General features: G+C 41.7%; 1 protein-coding gene across 3 annotated transcripts in view; it reads right to left on the bottom strand.

The window, feature by feature from the left end:
• Nucleotides 1–10,213, bottom strand: part of TRPC4 (transient receptor potential cation channel subfamily C member 4) — a 235,662-nt gene extending 225,449 nt beyond the window's left edge. For 2 of the 3 annotated variants that reach the window (XM_075919124.1, XM_006124925.4), the window contains exon 1: nt 8,882–9,488. The gene's annotated coding sequence lies outside the window, so the exon portion shown is untranslated. Of the gene's footprint in view, nt 1–8,881; nt 9,489–10,118 lie in introns of those variants that run through there. The other variant, XM_075919125.1, reaches the window with a different exon arrangement.
• Nucleotides 10,214–13,841: the final 3,628 nt, after the last annotated feature.

Raw genomic sequence — 13,841 nt, 5'->3', positions numbered from 1 at the left:
AGCACTTCTCCTGTTCACTCATCCACTTTGCCATGTGAGTTTATTTGGCTGACTGTTGAAGTCAAAGCTACAAGCTTACTTGACCAAAGTTAGGTTGAGAAAAGGAGTCACTTAAGTATCCAGGGATTTCTTGGCTGTCACTGAAGTAAAGATGAGTGTAAAGGCAAATAGTAAATGGCAGAAAGGGAAAGGGTGAAGATGAAAGAGCAAAGGCCAAAGAAATTAAGCCTTCTGGGGAACCACAGAAGTGATATCTTGGGATGGAGAAGAAGCTACCACTGAACCCTAAAGGTATGTCTATACAGCAGGGCTAAAGTCGAATTAAGCTATGCAACTTCAACTACATCAATTGTGTAGCTTAAGTTGAAATAGCTTAACTCAGTTTTAGGCAATGCCTACACAGCAGGAAGTCGAAGGAAGAACACTCTTCCTTTGACTTCCCTTACTCCTTATAAAATGAGAGATACATGAGTTGGAGTAAGAAGTCCTCCAGCTCAACATTATTCCGAAATAAAGGCTTGTAGTATAGATGTGCTCTTTGTTATTTCGGAATAACGTCAGTTATTCTGAAATAATGCTGCTGTGTAGATGTACCCTAAGGGTATGTCTACACTATAGGACAAAGTCGAATTAAGATACACAACTTCAGCTACATTAATTGTGTAGCTTAAGTGGAAATAGCTTAACTCGGGTTTAGGCGCTGTCTACACAGCAGGAAGTCGAAAGAACACTCTTCCTTCAACTTCCCTTATGTCTCGTGAAAGCAGGGTTGCCGGAATTGACCAGAATGCCCCTCTTTCTTTGAATTAGCAGTCTTAACTAGACCACTAATTTGAACCCTGGAAGATTGACGACAGCAGCTTTTACCTTCCTCCATAGTGTAGACGTACCCTAAAACAACAGTTAGTGTAGGTACTGACCCATAACAGGAGATTATCACAAGGCTAGATTCAGTTAAACAGAATGGAGTGCTGAGGCCTCATAGACTTTAACCCAGAAAATTGTAATTAAAAAAAAAAATCACACTTATAAGTTTCTGATTCATTATCATAGTATTCACGCACATAGTCCTGTATACCATAAACACAGGGAGACTTTCAGACAAATATAGCCTGCCTGGCTCTAGGAATTATTTTGGGGAAGTTCTCTGGCCTGTGTTATACAGACTATCAGACAAACTAGATGATCACAAAAGGTCTTGCCTTGGAATCTAGGAATCTATTAACCTAACACTTCTGCACTCCCACGGATGTAGAGATGAGCTTTGGATGGTTCTTGAACATTTGAAAAATTGATACAAGAAAAATTAAACCCAGCAAATTTTAAGATGCTCTTTTTCTAAAATCCACATTCAAAATAATTTGGATACATAGAGAAATCTAAATTTACATGCACTTAATCTGTGATATTTTTAGCATACTTTTTGCACTAGGAAATGCATTTAAAAAATAGAAGCAGCACTTTGGGAATTTTAAGCTGTGAAATGGCCCAGATCTACAGGGATGAAAATGCTCTATCTGCTAGCTACATTTTTTCTATGCTGCATACTGACAATCTTTCATTACCTTGTAAACCTTGCTGTGCAAAGCATTTAACTCCTGTTTCTACGCTTTCTTACTTTGCCCGTTTCAAATGGCATTAAATCAAACATTTAATATCCCTAGAAAAGATTTCTCCCTGGATGTCCATTTCTTTGATACAAAAAAAAGTTAATTTATTAGCCCTTTATGTGTGGTTACACTTTAGAGTTGTATTATGTAGAATGTATTAAAACAAGAAATTATTCACTAATATCACATCTCAACAAGCAGTTAGAGCCTGGCATGTAGATTTTGAGGATATTTAAAAGCTATGTTTAATCACTCAGATCAGAGGGAAGGAAAGAATTCTGTTTTTTTCCTCTGCCTCAATGAGAGTAGGGCTTTTTAAAAAAACAATAGGTTGATTTTTAACACCACATACTGAGGACCACAAGAAGGTGAATTTAAAGCAAATTTTAATCTGAACTCTAAATCACCTTGCTTTTAGTAAGTTAAAAAATTTTACAACTGTTTCATCAGTCATATTATAAACCAACATAGCTTGGATCTGAATTCACATAGAAGAACAGAGATGATAGCATGTGTGACAATAAATAAAGCCATTATGTGCCTTGTCTGAGTAGAAAAATTGCTGTGAATGCCTTTCCCCCTGTATTCCTGTTTCTTTGGTCTCAAAATATGCAATAATTAAGCCTTTTCCAGCTGCTTCTATGTTGTCTTTTCAGATTCAATGCAAATCAGTTTTTTTAATTAACATCTGAAAAGGGAACATAGCCCTTAGGAGGTGAGGGGATAATAGCAAAGCCTATCTAGTCAGGCGTGGCTCTGCAAGAATTGCCTGTTGTTTTGCCAGTACACTCCAATCCTGACCTACAGCACTTCAGCTACACCAGTCCTGTGCATCGCCTGAAAACAGGTTACCAAATTGTATAGTATTTTTGGGATAGGGACAAAGTTCCCCAGGTGTTAGACAAGACAAACTCACTTTCTACTTATCACTTCAATTAGAATTTCAACAGATCTCTTTGGAAGAGAGAGACTAGCACTTTAGTTCTCTATGTCACATAGCTTCTTCTACAAGTCACCTTGAACAAGTACTTGAGGGGTTTACCTTAGCGGTCTAGTGCAAAGTAACCTTCATTAAAAAGGGAATGCTGTTGCTCACTGATCGTGTGTGTTAGCAAGCAACATATGCCCTGGCATATTTAACACAGTTGTCACAAGCCTGTCAGGTTGGGTGTGTGGTCCTGGCAGCCTTGGGCCTTAAGTAGGAAAAGGTACCGAGGGACTAAATGCTTTCTTCATGGGTAGTCTTCTCAAAAGGGGGATCTGCTACTAGAAGAAATGAAATCTTCATCATTAGAAGGAGAGTAGAGCTGAATTTAAGAGACATTCATTTGTATATTTGATTGCCTTTGAGATAGTGTCTCTGCTTGACGGTCTGAACAGAGAGAAAAGATATGAGGGAAAGATAGAGCAATGAATCTGTTTTATGGCCCCATCCTACAACCATGAGACATTTTGCCAATGTCTCCCATGGATGAGGAATAACGCCCTTACATTATTTTGGCAATGATATCTAGGGTCTAATCTTTCCTTTTGCCTCAGTTACCTCTATAGGATCAGATCCTAAAAGTTATCCATCCTCTTTGAATATTTCCATTGCACCTATTACTGAGATATTCAGCTTTTTTCTTGACAGAAAACTAGCTGCTGTAGCGGCTAGTGCTATATTATATGAAATCTGAATATATTGGGTGAGCAAAGTTGTTAAACTGTTCAGGTCCATTCTTTCCAGAAAGGAATCTCTCTAGGAAGTGAAATAGCCTTTAATACTAGGCTGTGTGTAGACTGGCCATTTTTTCTGAAAAATCAGCCACTTTTCCAGAAAAACTAGCCAGCTGTCTACACTGGCCACTTGAATTTCCACAAAAGCACTGAGGGTATGTCTACACTACCCCGCTAGTTCGAACTAGCGGGGTAATGTAGGCATACCGCACTTGCAAATGAAGCCCGGGATTTGAATTTCCCGGGCTTCATTTGCATAAGCGGGGAGCCGCCATTTTTAAAACCCCGCTGGTTCGAACCCCGTGCAGCACAGCTACACGGGGCACGAACTAGGTAGTTTGTGAAATGAGGAGTAACGGTAGTTCGAACTAGGCAGCCTAGTTCAAACTACCTAGTTCGTGCCCCGTGTAGCTGCGCTGCACGGGGTTCGAACCAGCGGGGTTTTAAAAATGGCGGCTCCCCGCTTATGCAAATGAAGCCCGGGAAATTCAAATCCCGGGCTTCGTTTGCAAGTGCGGTATGCCTACATTACCCCGCTAGTTCGAACTAGCGGGGTAGTGTAGACATACCCTGACTTCCTACTGTAAGAAATCAGTGCTTCTTGCGAAAATACTATTCTGCTCCTGTTCAGGCAAAAGTCCCTTTTGCGCAAAGCTTTTGCGCAAAAGTGCCAGTGTAGACAGCACAGATTTGTTTTCCGCAAAAAAGCCCAGATCGTGAAAATGGCAATCGGGGCTTTTTTGCGGAAAAGCGCATCTAGATTGGCACGGACGCTTTTCCGCAAAAAGTGCTTTTGCAGAAAAGCATCCATGCCAATCTAGAAGCTCTGTTCTGAAAATTCTTTTAATGGAAAACTTTTCCGTTAAAAGTATTTCCGGAAAATCATTTCCGGAAAATCATGCCAATCTAGATGCAGCCCTAGAGTTTTCAAGTACCTGATAAAGCTTGCTCTAATAGATTTTCTTTCTTTTTGTGTTTGGATGTAGGACCTACATCAGAATGTAAGAGCAGCAATAGTGGGTAACAATGGTCCACCTAGCCACTATCCTGTCATCCAACAGTGGCCAACGCCAGGTGTTTTAGAGGGAATGAACAAAATGGATAAACATCAAGTGATCCATCCCCTCACATTCCTAGATTCTGGCAAAAAGCGGCAAGGAACAACACTCCTGCCCATCCTGGCTAATAGTCATTGATGGACCTATTCTCTATTAACTTATCTAGCTCTTTTGGGACCCACTTATACTCTTGGCCTCACAACACCCTTTGGCTATGTCCATACTGCACTCTCTTATGCAAGAACATATGCAAATGAGGCAAAGTGGTGAATATCACCATGCCTCATTTGCATACTTAATGATATACCATTTTGTGCAAAAAATCCTCTTGCGCAAGAGCTATTCTGCCGCTTTTTTTTCCAGGCAGAACAGCTCTTGCACAAGAGGAGGTTTTTGCCATGTAGACAGCTCCTTTTTGTGCAAAAGCCCCTTGAGCAAAAATGGCAGCTCATTAATTATGCAAATAAAGTGCAGCAATATTCATTTGCCTCATTTGCATATGTTCTTGCTCAAGAGAGCGCAGTATAGACGTAGCCTATACTGAAAGAGTTCCACAGTTTGACTCTGTGTTGTGTGAAGAAACACTTCCTTTTGATTGTTTTAAACTTGCTGCCTACGCATTTCATTTGATAACCCCAAGTTTTTGTGTTATGAGGAGTAAATATTATTTTCTTATTTGCTTACTCCACACCCATCATGATTTTTTTACAGACCTCTGTCATATCTCCTCTTAGTCATCTCTTTTCTAAGCCTGAAATTACAAGTCTTATTAATTTCTCCCCATAAGGAAGTTGTTCCATACCCCTACTCATTTTTGTTGGCATTTTCTGAACCTTTTACAATCCAATATATCTTTTTTTGAGATTGGGTGACCACATCTGCACTCAGTGTTCAAGATGTGGGAGTATCATGAACTTATAGACACATAGTATGATGTTTTCTGCTTTATTCTCTATCCCTTTCTTAATGATTCCCAACATTCTGTTTACTTTTTTGACTGCTGCTACATATTGAGTGGATGTTTTCAGAGAACAATCCATAATGACTACACTTCTGGGCACCACATTTCAAGAAAGATTTGGAGAAGGTCCAGAGAAGAGCAACAAGAATTAAAGGTCTAGAGAACATGACCTACGAAGGAAGACTGAAAGAATTGGGCTTTAGTTTGGAAAGGAGAAGACTGAGAGGGGATATAATAGTGGTTTTCAGGTATCTAAAAGGGTGTTATAAAGAGGAGAGAGAAAAATGGATCTCTTCAGCCTCCGAAGATAGGACAAGAAGCAATGGGCTTAAACTGCAGCAAGGGAGGTTTAGGTTGGAATTAGGAAAAACTTCCTAACTGTCAGGGTGGTTGAACACTGGAATAATTTGCCTAAGGAGGTTGTAGAATTTCCATTTCTGGACATATTTAAGAGCAGGTTAGATAGACATCTCTCTGGGATGGTCTAGATAATACTGGGTCCTGTCGTGAGGGCAGGGGACTGGACTCAATGACCTCTCAAGGTCACTTCTAGTTCTAGTGTTCTGTGATGCTAAGATTTTTTCCTAAGTGGTACCAGCCAATTTTGACCCTATAATTTATATGTATAGTTGGGACAATGTTTTCCAATGCACGTAGCTTTGCATTTATCAACATTGAATTTCATTTGTTTCCCAATCACCTGTTTTTGTGAGATCCCATTGTAAGTTAAGTTCACAGCTGACTGAAAAAACTATCTTGAATAGTTGTGTCACCTGCAAACTTTTTCACCTCACTGTTTACCTCCTTTTTCCATATAATTGATAAATATGTATGTTGAATAGGACTGGTCCCAGTAGATATCCCTGATGGCGACCACTAGTTACCACTCTCCATTCCAAAAACTGAGCATTTATTCCTACCTTTTGTTTCCTATCTTTTAACTAGTTATCAATCTATCTTCCCTCTTATCCCATGACAGCTTACTTTGCTTAAGAGTCTTTGGTGAGGGACCTTATGAAAGGGTTTTTGAAAACCTAAGTATATTACATCCACTGGATCCCCCTTGTCTGCATGCTTATGGACCCCCTCACAGAATTCTAGTAGATTGAGGAGGCATGATTTCCCTTTGTAAAAAAACATTCCTCACCACTTCTTTTCCCACAAATTGTGTTCATCTACATGTCTGATAATTCTGTTCTTTTCTATGGTTTCAATCAATTTCTCCAGTATTAAAGTTAATCTTACCAGCTTGTAATTGCCATATCATCCTTTGGAGGGTTTTTAAAAAATTGGCACCACATTAGCTCTTTTCCAGTCATCTGGTATAGAAGTTGATTTAATTAATAGGTTACATATCATGGTTTGTAGTGCAGCAATTTCACAACTGAGAGCTTTCAGAACTCTCGGGTAAATATCACCTGGCCTTGGTCACTTAAAGCATGTACACCATTAATGGTAGTATTATACAGAGTTTACATGGATGAATTTATCATAATACAACCAAATGTTGATATCATCCTTCTCTGATAATATTGTCTGAATTCTGTTTTATGGTCTCTCTTCTTGTAATTTTTTAGACGTGCAAACTAACCATAAAGCATTTTGGAGTAAAGTCTCTATTTACTTATAACTAGAAGGCATTTTAGTTCAGGAAGAATCGGCATTACTTCTTTTATGAGGCACCTTTGGATAAATATAAATTTCTGTTGCCATGCTAACAGGGACTCACTCAACTGATTCCAGTAAAACAAAAGAATGTTAGTGACACTGCTTTGTAAAATATAATAATACAACAACAAAGCTGCAGGTCTTGCCAATTGCAGTGGATTTTTCAATTCAATTCCTACTTAGTATATGTATTTTTGACAGTGTTTGTTTAATGTTCTATGCTTCTTTTCAAGGGGATGAGGACTACTGTAAAATAGCCAACATATTCAGGAGCTTGAAAATGTAAATTCAATGCATAGGCAAATTCCTTCAATCAATTTATTTACCATGCAAGTTATTTTCAGGATCATTTTCATCATGTTCATTTGCCATCAACCTCAGACTTCCTCTTTACTCTAGGGGTTCTCTTTTATGTTTTGCAGGATTATATTTTGCAAGATACTGTCATAGTAATGGTTAATGGAAAGAAATTAAATACCCCCTAACACACACACTTTAGGGCTAAAAAAATGTATAAGATGTACATGAAATTTGCTGCACTGGTTTTGTAGCTGTTCCCCATCAACTTTGATTTTCAGAATTGTTAACTGTGTTAACTTCACAGTGACAGGATATAAAAGATAACTGATGTGTGAAAGCTTCAAAAAGAGATTGGGGGAAAGAACCACTATTTTAAATAAGAAACTCTTTCCGATAGCAAGTTGATGGCAAGATTTAAAAAAACCAGTATGCAGAGGTGCACCTTGGAAATTATGTCCTGATAAAATAGGATATCTCCATTATTTTAGATGGTAAATTATTATTAGCACACTGATCATTCATCCTTTCCTCCATAAAAATTCACTGTTACTCAAGTACTGCAGTTTTATTACATCATAATTTCAGAAAGTTCAGAATTCCTAAAAAAGAAAAAAAATGTCCATGGCTATACTGCTGCCTTTGGGGAGGTTGATTGTTAACAGTTACAAAGTTGGCAACCCATGAAATAATGTGGGAAATGGATGTATCCCTATTTTTCCCCCTGAAAATGTGGTCTTATACACCTCTGTAGCCACATAATTAATAAGGTAGGTGTGTGAAATTCAAAGCCTAAAATGAGAAGGGGAAAAAGTATTTACTGATACAGATAACCCCTCACCTGAATAGCTGTCAGTCACTGTCACAGATGTATTTTAAAGACACATGCATGCTAACCCTTACAATAGACTCAGAGGGGTAGCTGTGTTAGTCTGTAACTTAAAAAAATAACAACTTGTAGTCCTGTAGCACCTTGTAAGGGTTAGAAACTAACAAGTTATATAGATATTATATATAGTATCAAGAATTTTTGTGGGGTTTGCCCACGAAAGCTCATGATAATATATACCTTATTATAGAATCAGTCTTCTGCCCAGTTGAACAGCTTCACTCGCCTTCGTGAAAGCCCAGTCTCAAAAAATGAGCCTTCTGCACCATCCATTGGCTTACGTTAGGAGCATTGCACCCACCAAAATCTGTTGTCTACTAGCTACTTCTGAGCCAGCTAGTCGTCCATACAAAATTATTTCTCTTCGGTGTTTTCATATACTCAGTTGACCTGCAGGTGTCAGACTTCACCTGCAGTAAACCAGACCGAAGGCACTTTCTACAATGTCAACAATGAAACTGATTGCGATAAAACACAACAACAACAAGCACGTTTATTATGTAAGGGGAGGGGGGCTAAAACGCGAGGTGCAAGCGGGCACAGCACCCCCAGCCATCACTGCGCGCTTTCATGTGGGCAAAAGTTAGCCCAGGCCAGCAACTGGGGGCGTCTCTTAGAAGGAACAACGCAACACCAAAGCGTCAAGAAGAAAAAAATTCCCAAAGGGGTCAGAACTTACTTGGTTTACAGGCACGCGTTGCTAGCCAGCGTTTTTCCTTCCGCTCGTCAGGGCGCATTTCAATCCCAATTGTAAATTAAAGCCATTTAGGGTGTGTGTGTGTGTGGGGGGGGGGGTATTTGTTTGCAATCGCCCAGCTCATCCACTTTTCCCCATTTCTATTGTATTCTCCTCATCGTTCAGCCACCCTGGGCCAGTTCAGGTGGTCTTCATCACTTCCACCCACGCAGACCTCGCCTGGAGCTTCGCTGGAGTGCAACAGATGAGCGGCAAATTCCTCCCTCCCTGGTTACTGTGGCGTCTCATTACTCTGCCTGGGAATCCCATGCCGAGCGCAGAAAGTCACAGTCCCTTCCCGGGAAAGGTTTCCTGCTGGAGGAGAAGCTGCGAGGCATGGGCACGAGAGGGGAAAGCACACGCATAAGCCTCAGTGGGTGCTTTCCTGCCCGGGGGATCCGCTGCGCACCTCTGCCACAGAAGAGATCCCTCTTGTGGGAGAGCGCCCCTTGGATTCGCTTGCGCGCTGGTTTGCTCCGTCAGCTTTCCCGCGCGAGCATTACTTTCTGCCTTCCCCTCCTTGCTGTGTGCGGAGCTGCTTCATCTAGGGACTTTTAGAGGGGGGGGGGGGATCGGGGGGTGGGGGCACGGTATGTGCCTCACAGCGCCGCCTGCAGGATCGTCCAGGGCTTAACACTGAAATCCTCACCGAAGAGTAAAAGCTGCTTTCTGCGGGTGTATAGGCAAAAAGTGCGCTGCACGGGCTCTGATCCAAGGCAACGCAGAGTGCAGGGGGTCCTTGGTAGCCCCAGCCGCCCCCCCGCTAGAGAGCTTCCCCCTCGGTTAGGCGTAGCCTTTGCCTTTCTTTTCAAAAGTCTCTCGGCTGGGTCCAGGTGTCTCTCCCAGACCTCTCTTGCGGAGGTCAGGCGGGAACCCCCGAAACGCAGCGTTCTTACACTTTGCGCGCTTGTGCGCTCACAGGTGCCAGGGACCGGGTTAGAAACTAAAGGACAGGGCAGTGGCTGTCCCCAAAGAACTCCCTGTAACTTACAAAGCCTTGCACTGCGCAGTGAAAACAACCAGCGAATAATCGTTTCTCTACCCCCGGAAAACAAACAAACCACCGTCGGGTGCAGCAGGTTCAAACTCTACAATATTTGCCCTCGGTCATGTTATGGATTCGTTCTTTACCAATCTAGAGGGGAGCCAACCACCATGCCCACTTGGAGCAACAGCTCACCTTGTCCAGGTGTAACATTCTAGCAGCGGCTTCTTTCTTTGGATGAGCAACAGCAACCTCTGCGCCTCGCTTGGAATCGTTTCTCTCCCCGCGGTAGCTAGCCAGCTGCCCTCCTGCTGGGTAACTGCCATGGCTCCTTGCCCCGTGGCTATTTTAATAGAAAGTGGGTGTGGTATACTTCATATGAAATGGTCTCTTTTCCCGCGAAACTGATAGCAAAGAAAACCACAGCTCAGAATAGCAACTGACCATGGAAAAGGGGGTGAGTCACCATTTCCCTGGCCCGGATTAAATCCGTTCTCATGAAACACTCCCATCTCTGTATCCCTTCTATGTCTTTTCTTTCACTTTATGCATCTGATGAAATATGTCATAACTCATGAAAGCTTATGCCGTAATAAAATTGTCAGTCTGTAAGGTGCCACCGGACTCCTTGTTGTTTTCATTTAATGGAAAGGAGGACAATACCCATTAGCCATTACTGTCAGAAATGAGCAGAAGGAAGAAGCAGAAGTGCTCACTACAGCCTTAATTCACTAGTATAGGTTTGGGCATTAGTAGAATCCTGCAAATCTGTGGATATCTGCTTTATATCCATAGGTATCCACGTCTGCGGATGTGACTATCCACATTTCATTTTTGTGGATGTGGTTGCAGATACAAATTTTGTATCTAGAATCCTGTAAATTTGCAGATGTCTACTTTATATCTGTGGGTATCCTGGGGTATGGGGAGAGAGGAGGATATGCATCCCCTGCCTCCCTAGCCCTGGAGCATTGGAAGAGAGCATGCGGCTCCAGCCTTCCCGCCCCCAGAACATGGGGAAGGCTGGCACTGGGGGCAACAACACTCTGCCCCCAGAACACCTACAGCAGGAGTTCTGGAGGTAGAGTGGGCAGTACCAAGCTGGCTGTTTGGGAAGGAAGAGCCTTCCCCTGCCTAGCATATGCCCATGAATAAGGCCACTACAAAGAAAGTGAGAAAATCACTACACTTCCTTATAAAACAAAAACTCGAGCCTTCCTTTCATGAAATATATGTACACTATTTCCCTTCTGTTCTTGAAGCAGACCTAGAAAATCCTACATGAAATGTAGGGGTTTCATTGTGCGTTAGCTGACCCATTGAGAAACACAGGGGTTGGTTTTGTTTTTTCCTCCAACCATGCATATTCTAACACTGCTGATGTCTTAAGAGAAGACAGACTAGCCAGCCAATGCATCTGGGAAGTATTCAAACAGCAGAGAGATATAAAGCAGTGCCTGGGCACAGCCATGCTGCAGGAGCAATTCATCAGGAACATTATGCCAAAGACTGGCCTTCACTTGTATTTATACAAAATTTTGTTTTGTTTAGCTTCACCAATAACTATCTGAAAACACTTAAACGCACTTCAACCCAGTCTCTTCGCAGGCTGCAGCTTTCTAGTGCTAATCCTGGGTTGCAGGAAGGCATTTCACAAATGGTGCAAAGTATTGCATGTAATAAATTAAAACCCACTGTCATGGCAATAGGAACGAAGTGCTGAGCTGTTACCCTCCTCCTCCCTTCTCTCCTTCTTGGGTGCATCAGGCACTTGCTCTTCAATAACCAGATGGAGTCACATTTGTAAATGTAGGTGGAGCCATTTGCCATCATCTCCTTCAATCCCCACCCTCGCCCTCCAAAACCTGTCCAGAAAACTCTCTGAACTGGGAGGGGCAGATATGGGTGGAGTTAAGACATGTCCTTTCACTCCCCATTCAGAACCATGATTTAAGAGCCAATTTGGTCATAACTCTAGCCTAACTCAACTGAGGAAACTACCATCAGGGGACTGTCCCAGGCATACTACAGTCTAGTGGTGTACACAAGCAGCTGCTAGCAAATAGGCTAAGCTAACAAATCAGAAACAGAGGGCTACCTAGTTGCCCTTCCTTCCTCCATTGTCTTCTTGCCAAGTGTTCAGTATGGTGCTGATGGAAGTGGTGCTCTGATGGCCACTCAGCCTGCTAGCATCTCAGGGTTCTCTTGAGTCCTATTGGGACTCTGAGTGCAGGAGGCCAGTCTCTGGCAATGATTTACATAACCACATGTTGCCACATTGAAAATAGAGAGAGGAGAGGATTGCAACATTTTTTAAGGAGGGAGGAATGGTTGAAAACAAATGTCAATGAACAGGATTGTGAATGGCTGTAGCTTGCACACAAACCAGTTCGTAGGATGCCAGCACAGATAAGGGAATTAAATGGTGATGATTTCACGCAGCATCACATGTTGACCAAACCTAGAGCTAGTTGACACAGTGATAACCTCTCCTCCCATGTGAGTGTTTCTATTCATACACTTTTGCCAGGGCTAGCACCCAGCAGAAACACTGCAGTGAACCTTTACCTCATCCTTCCCTGAATATGCCAATTGGATTGACAAACTCAAGGTATATTGGTTCAAATTCAGCCATGCTATAAGCAGGTCTAATTCCTCTGAGGCCAATAAAATGGCACCTGCTTACCTTCAGGTTGAATTCAACCCATTTCATCCTAATTATGTGAATTCCATTTGGTAGCAGTATTGCAGTGCAAAGACAGTCTTGGATGAAGCATGAGGTGGGGAGGGGAAATCACATGACTGATGGAGTAGGAGTAGGAGTGCTAGCATAGAATGGTCATCAGGGCATCATCATGCCAAAGCAGCTCCAGATGATACAGTAAAATGTCTGCAGTCATTGTACATTTGTACTTCAGCCTTTCCTAGCACTGGAGGTGCTACAGTGGTACTAGACCAAAGGCAGGGTTGAGAAGGCTGGATATGGACACTTACATAATAAACATACATAATAAAATGTCCTCAGAGGTAGTTACTCTTTACTTGCAGGAAGGGAATAAAACTTTTTTTAATTTATGTTCCCAGATTTTATCTTATTTTACATATGAAAGGTCTTTATCACTTTCAAAGAGATATTTAATAAACAGTATTCCTTTGTCTTTCCATGTGCATTAATCAACGTGTGATTTCCTATTTCCAAGGTTGAACTGAACCCTGTGGGGATTTTATAAGCCAGTAGAAATGTGCTATAACAGTTTTTGGCATTTTCCATGTCATAACCTCTTAGCAATCCCCTGTGCATCTTGCCAGTGATTAACATTTGCAATGAAGTTAGTTTTCAGGATAAAATCTTGCTGGTCTTATTCCTGTGGGAATATCTACTGAAGTTTGTGGAATTGCTCTCGTCTTAAGGTCAGCAGGATTTGGGAATTTTTTTGTCTTTACACATCTAAATGAAGCTGTGATATTTCTAGCATATTAAGTGCCAACTTTGTCATTAGCAGTAACTAATGTGACACACAAGGAGAGTCATAGGAAAGAGGCTGAGAGGCTTGGGCAGGGGGCTGGACTTGATGACCTCCTGAGGTCTCTTCCAGCTCTATGATTCTAGGCTAGTGATATATACAGAGACAATATAGTTTGTGAGGTAGCAGCCTGGCTGGGCCTACATTCAAAAGCCTGTGACGTTACAAGAAATCAGGTCTCTCTTGAAACCCACCCTCTTTCTCAAGTTCCACTGATGCTAAAATTTCCTCAAAATACACTAATATGTTAGCTGCTGATCACTTCTGATACTCCTGGATTTTATGTATTGAAATACCATCCAAGCTGCTTATTTTTTCTGGCGCCTGAAAATATATGTAAACAACATGGAATATATCACTGCTTATATTTCCTAAAAGCAGAGTTTAATGAAAG

This window comes from Pelodiscus sinensis, chromosome 1 (assembly GCF_049634645.1).
Source record: "Pelodiscus sinensis isolate JC-2024 chromosome 1, ASM4963464v1, whole genome shotgun sequence".
NCBI classification, from domain to species: Eukaryota; Metazoa; Chordata; order Testudines; family Trionychidae; genus Pelodiscus; species Pelodiscus sinensis.
Note: the sequence above shows the minus strand (reverse complement) of the source record. Positions and strands in the feature narration are given on the sequence as shown.